The sequence below is a fragment of the Excalfactoria chinensis genome, chromosome 19 (assembly GCF_039878825.1).
Source record: "Excalfactoria chinensis isolate bCotChi1 chromosome 19, bCotChi1.hap2, whole genome shotgun sequence".
NCBI lineage: Eukaryota > Metazoa > Chordata > Aves > Galliformes > Phasianidae > Excalfactoria > Excalfactoria chinensis.
In genome coordinates, this window is record NC_092843.1 from 8767032 (window position 1) to 8773031 (window position 6000).

Here is a 6000-nt window from a genome sequence, read left to right on the forward strand (position 1 = left end):
TAAATGCAGCCCTCGGCAGCTAGCTTCAGCCCACATAATGTGCTGCATGAGAAAAGGGTGTTACTGTCCACTGACAGTAGAGTACCCAAAGTAGGAGTCAAACCACGGCAGTACGAGGGCTGCGTGTGCTTTGCTGTATGGCAATCTGAGGCTGGAGACAGAGTGCAGCTGGGGTCTGTCCAGAGTCCCACCTCACTTCCTCTTTGCACCAAGTCCTCTGGGGATGCTGCCCTTCCCCTCCGGAAACCCAAAATGCCCAAAATGGCAGTAATGGAAGCAGAACTCTCTAACTGCTACTGATCTGCATGATGTTCTGATGTGGAATACCAGCATCAGAAATCACAAAACCACAACATTTCACCCCTTATTCTCCACATCACCACATCATGCTTGACCTATATCTGTATAGGAACAAACAATAATTAACGTGTGTTACATATATGCACATATCTGAAGAAACAATAATTAACATGTGTTACATATACACATACCTGTATACATATATATATACATGGAATTACTGCACTCCCCGAGAATCAAATTCCCTTGTGGTACACACTGCATGTCCCCATTTTTCTCTGTCACCCACCAAATGCACCCAGGTCCCTGTGCAAAAGCAGTTTCAAAGAGAGGTTTGCCCTTTCCATGAGCTGGAAGGACCCAAACTGCTTTTCCCAACATGCTCTTTACATGTACTACAGGGACCTTCTCTCACTCTACAGTATGTAGGGAGCTGGATCGTGTAGGACCATCTCAATTGACCAATCCTCTGGTGTTGACCAGCCAGGTGGCTTCTGCCAAATGCTTCTCCCAGTGCCTGAATGTTCCATCACCCATTGCTTTCAACGTGGTTTTTAACAACTCATTGTAGCATTTGATCTTACCAGAAGCTGGTGCATGGTAGGGGATAGGATATGGTAAACCCAGTCAGTACCATGATCTCTGGCTCAAATATCTACAAGTGAATTTTTGAAATGAGTCCCATTATCTGACTCAATTCTTTCTGGGGTGCCATGTCGCTACAGGATTTGCTTCTCCAGACCCAGTATGGTGTTTTGGGCGGTAGTATGGGGTACTGCATATGTGTCCAGCCACCTAGTGGTTGCCTCCACCATGGTAAGCACATAATGCTTACCATCGCAAGATCGTAGCGAGGTGATATCATCAACCTGCCACACCTCCCCATATTCATACTTTTGCAAAAATTTGCCCTTCCCCCCAGAGAGGTTTCATCCTCTTGGCTTGTTTAATTATGGCACATGTATCACAGTCATGAATAACCTGTGCAATAGCATAAGTCCATAAGTCCACCCCTCGGTCTCTAGTCCACTTGTATGTCGTGTCTCTTCCTTGCTGGCCTGAGGTCTCATGGGCCCATCGAGCTAGAAATAACTCTCCCTTGTTCTGCCAGTCCAAGTCGATTTGAGCCACCTCAATTCTGGAAGCTTGATCTACCTGATGGTTGTTTTGTTGTTCTTCAGTAGCCCGACTCTTGGGCACATGAGCATCATGATGCACCTTTATAACCATATATTTTGTTTGGGCAGCAATGTCTTTCCACGGTTCAGCAGCCCAAATAGGTTTACCCTTCCACTGTCAGTTGTTTTGTTCCCGCTGTTGTAACCACCCCCCATAAGGCATTCACTACCATCCATGAGTCAGTATAAATATAGAGCATTGGCTGCCTCTCCTGTTCAGCAACTTACAAGGCCAGCTGGACAGCCTTTACCTCTGCAAACTGACTTGATTCTCCTTTTCCTTCAGTGGCTCTTGCAACGGGTCGTGTGGGGCTCCACACAGCAGATTGCCACCTGCAATGCTTTCCCACAATACGATGTGATCCATCTGTGAACAGGGCATATTTCTATTCATTTTCTGGCAGCTTGTTGTATGGTGGGACCTCTTTAGCACGTGGCACCTCTTCTCCTGGTGATGTTCCAAACTTCAGGCCAGTCCATGATCACCTCTAGGATTCCTGGATGGCTGAGGTTCCTCATCCGAGCTCATTGTGTAATCAATGCAATCCACTTACTCCACAACCTGAATGAAGTGCAAGTAGGTGGATGAGTGGCTCAGCCTGGTGGTGGAGTTCAGGGAAGAGGTAGAGAGATTAAGAACCATCAGAGAGTGTGAGCAGGAGATTGCCTGGTGGTGGAACTCTCTGTGTGAAAGACACAGGTTTCACCCCTCAAACTGTGGTGGACCTTCTCCTTTGCCATGGTCAAACCTAAAGAGCCAACTTGAGAGGAGGAATGGCAGCAGATCCCAGCTTGGCGACAAGGGCAACCCCTATCCTAATCTACCTCGATTCCTCAGGTGCCTCTATGCAATAGGTTTGAAGCCCTGAAACTAGAGGGTGAGGTGGCTGAGGATGAGGTGGGAGGACTGCAACTGACAGCCCTTGTCTTTGTAGGGGTCTTCAACTTCCCCAAAATATCCTGGGAATATGACACAGCGCAGAAGCAACAGTCTAGGAGGTTTCTGGAGTGTATGGAGGATAACCTTCTAATGCAGCTGGTGAGAGAGCCTACGAGAGGAGCTGTCCCGCTACACCTGCTCTTCACAAACAGGGACTGTCCATGAAATGGTAGAGCTCTCAACTCTTGGTGGAGTCATGAGGGGGAGCAGCAAAACTGCTAACTTGGACTTCCAGAGGGTGGACTTTGAATTGTTCAAAAGACCAGTAAGGGGAGACCCCTGGGATTCAGTCTTAGAGAGTAAAGGAGTCCAAGATGACTGGTTGCTCTTCAAAAAGCAAGTCTTACAGGCACAGGAGCAGGCTGTCCCCATGAGCTGCAAAATGAGCCAGCGGGGAAGAATAGGGAGCTGTTCTTGAGTCTCTGGGAGAAAAAGAGAATCTACGTCCTGTGGAAGAAGGGATGGGCGATTCAGAAAGAGTACAGAGAAATTAAGATGTGCAGAGAGAAAATCAGAAAGGCAAAAGCCCAGCTTGAACTCAACCTGGCTGCTGGTGTAAAAAGGAACAAGAAACTCTTTTACAGATACATCAATGGAGCTCAGTCCAACTAGCAGCTGGTCATGAGTGGTGTACCCCATGGGCTGGTGCTGGGGCCTGTCCTCTCCAATATCTTTATTGATGACCTGGATGAGTCACCCTCAGTAAGTTCGCAGATGACACCAAGTTTTCTGGAAGTGTGGATCTGCCTGGGGGTAGCGAGGCCCTACAGAGAGATCTGGACAAGCTGGATAGCTGGACTGAAGCCAATGGGATGAGGTTCAACAAGACCAAATGCCGGGTCATGCACCTTGGCCACAAGAATTCCAGGCAGTGCTACAGGCTTGGGACACAGTGGTTGAAAGACTGCGTAGAGGAAATGGACCTGGGGGTGTTGATTGATGCTTGGCTGAACACGAGCCAGCAGTGTGCCCAGGTGGCCAAGAAGGCCAATGGCATCCTGGCTTGCATCTGAAACCATGTTGCCAGCAGGATCAGGGCAGTGTTTGTCCCCCTGTACTCTGCTCTGGTGAGGCTGCACCCCGAGTACTGTGTCCAGTTTTGGCCTCCTCACTGCAAGAAAGACACTGAGGCCCTGGAACGTGTTCAAAGAAGGGCAACAAAGCTGGTGAGGGGTCTGGAGCACAGGGCTTATGAGGAGAGGCTGAAGGAGCTGGGAATGTTCAGCCTGGAAAGAGGAGCTGAAAAGAGGAGGCTCAGGGGAGACCTCATTGCTCTCTATAACTTCCTGAAGGGAGGTTGTAGTGAGCTGGGGTCGGCCTCTCCTCTCATGTCATTAGTGACAGGACCAGAGGAAATGGTTTCAAGCTGTGCCAGTGGAGGTTCAGGCTGAACATTAGGAAATACTACTGCTGTGAAAGAGTGGTCGGGCAGTGGAATGGGCTGCCCAGGAAGGTGGTGGAGTCACTGACCCTGGAAGTGTTCAAGGAATGTTTGGATGTTGTCTTGAGGGACATGGTTTAGTGAGAAGTATTGGTGATGGGTGGATGGTTGGACTGAATGATCTTGTAGATCTTTTCCAACCAGTGATTTTATGATTTTGAGGAAAGAAAAAAGAGGATAGAATCTGAAAACTTTCCACATTGAAAGTTCAAGACATATCCCCACTTCAAGAAAGACATTCTTTCCTGTGCAGCCTGTGCTAGCAAACCTGCTCTAGGGGAGTTGGACTGGGGGATCTCCAGAGGTCCCTTCCAACCTCTGTGATTCCGTGAAAGGCTGAGATATCTAGCAGCATGATAGTAAGAGACAGTATGCAACCATGGCAGGTCTTGGCTTTTGTTTTTAATTGGTAGATGCTGATTAACTTTGTTTTGTTGTTTTGTTTTGTTTTTTTCTTTGTAGATGCAGAAGTCTAGAGGAAAACCATACCTTTTTATTTGCTTGCTTCTTTCCCCTCGCCCTCAGCTTGGTGTTTTGTCACCATCCTCATTTTTGAGAGCAGCAAACCTGACATCTATTATAGTACTCTGAAAATTAAGACATGCCGCCCTTTTTCAGCTTCCTTTCTTCATGTAAAAAGTAGTCAAAAAGAAAAAAACAAAACAAAAAAAAAACCTCAAAAATTTTAAGAGTAACAGTATAACAATACGGAGTTGCTACAATTTTATCTTCTTCCTTTAGGTTTTGATTCATGAAACCCTGTACAATTGTCCTATTTAATGTGAGGAATGTGGCTTCTGAAAATTGTGAAGGTCACTTTGGACATCCTTGGTGGACTGTTTAGACAGGAAGGGTTGTTTATTCTAAAGAGAATCTTTCTGCAGCACTACCAAATACAAAAAGCTCAAGACTATGTGGGTGCATTAGAACGTGTGATCTTTGCTGTAGGGTCTGGAGCACAAAGAATCATAGAATCGTTAAGGTTGGAAAAGACCTCAGTGATCATTGTGTCCAACGGCCAGCTCGTCCCCACTGTGCCCACTAACCATGTTCCTCAGTGCCACATCCACACATTTCTTGAACACCTCCATGGACTGTGACTCCACTGCCTCACTGGGCAACCCATTCCAACACTTCACCACTCTCCTACGCGATCTCTTTTGTGCTTGAGTAGCGTTTGTGAGCTCTATTTCTGTCTCCCAGTTGGAAATGGAAGTTGTTTGCTTTGTACTCAGCAGATCTCTCCCTTGTATTAAAAAATTGCAAACAGTGCAGTGAACAGACTCTCTGGATTAGTGAGTCTGCAGTGTGGTAACAAGAAAATATAAGACATTAATTATTTACTCTACTTTAATTCTTTGTTTTTGCCAACTTTCTTTCCACATGTTCTTATGCCCCCGCCTTCTTCAGGTTGCTGCCAATACTGGAGGGCACTGGAACTAAAACAGCATGTGTTAGTCCTGATACTGTTGATCACTCCAAGTCTGATCCTGCTCTGATTGACCTTCAATTGGACAGACTGGCTGCTGAGGAGACTTGAAGCAGGAGGAAAAAGAATCTCTTAGGTCTGAGGTTTTGAGGAGATAACAAATGGGGTTGCCTTTCTTACGACTGAGTCTCCCACAGCTCTTAGTTCTGCAACTATTGACAGCTGTCTTGGCCATTAGATCAACTTTGTTTTCCTGCAGAGCAAGGGCTATGATTTTGTTAGTAAAATTCTCATTACTAGGCTGTCTTGCTCCAATTTATAGGAGGGAGGCAAGGTTCTTCGATATATGTATACCCGGCTTAAGATTAAGAAACAACAGTTCAAATGTTGGTCCGACCAGTTTATTACAAATCTTAATCAGGGAGATGGGAAAGGAAAGGACAGACACTATTATAATGTAGGGTGATGGGGAAGGAAAGGCAGTCTATAGTAAAGATAGGAAATAGAAGCAAGGAGTCTTTGTAGGAAGCAAGAGGGAGATAGTCACCACCATGGATCCAGCGAGGTTTGTAGTTCAGTCATTGATCTTCATTAGTGGTGGGTTGTCAGGCGTTGTTGTTCCACTGATGATGATGGTGACCACAAGGACAACTTCCAATGGTAGTACCAACTTATTTATAAGTCCAAAGTGGTCGAGTCAGCTCTCTTTGGA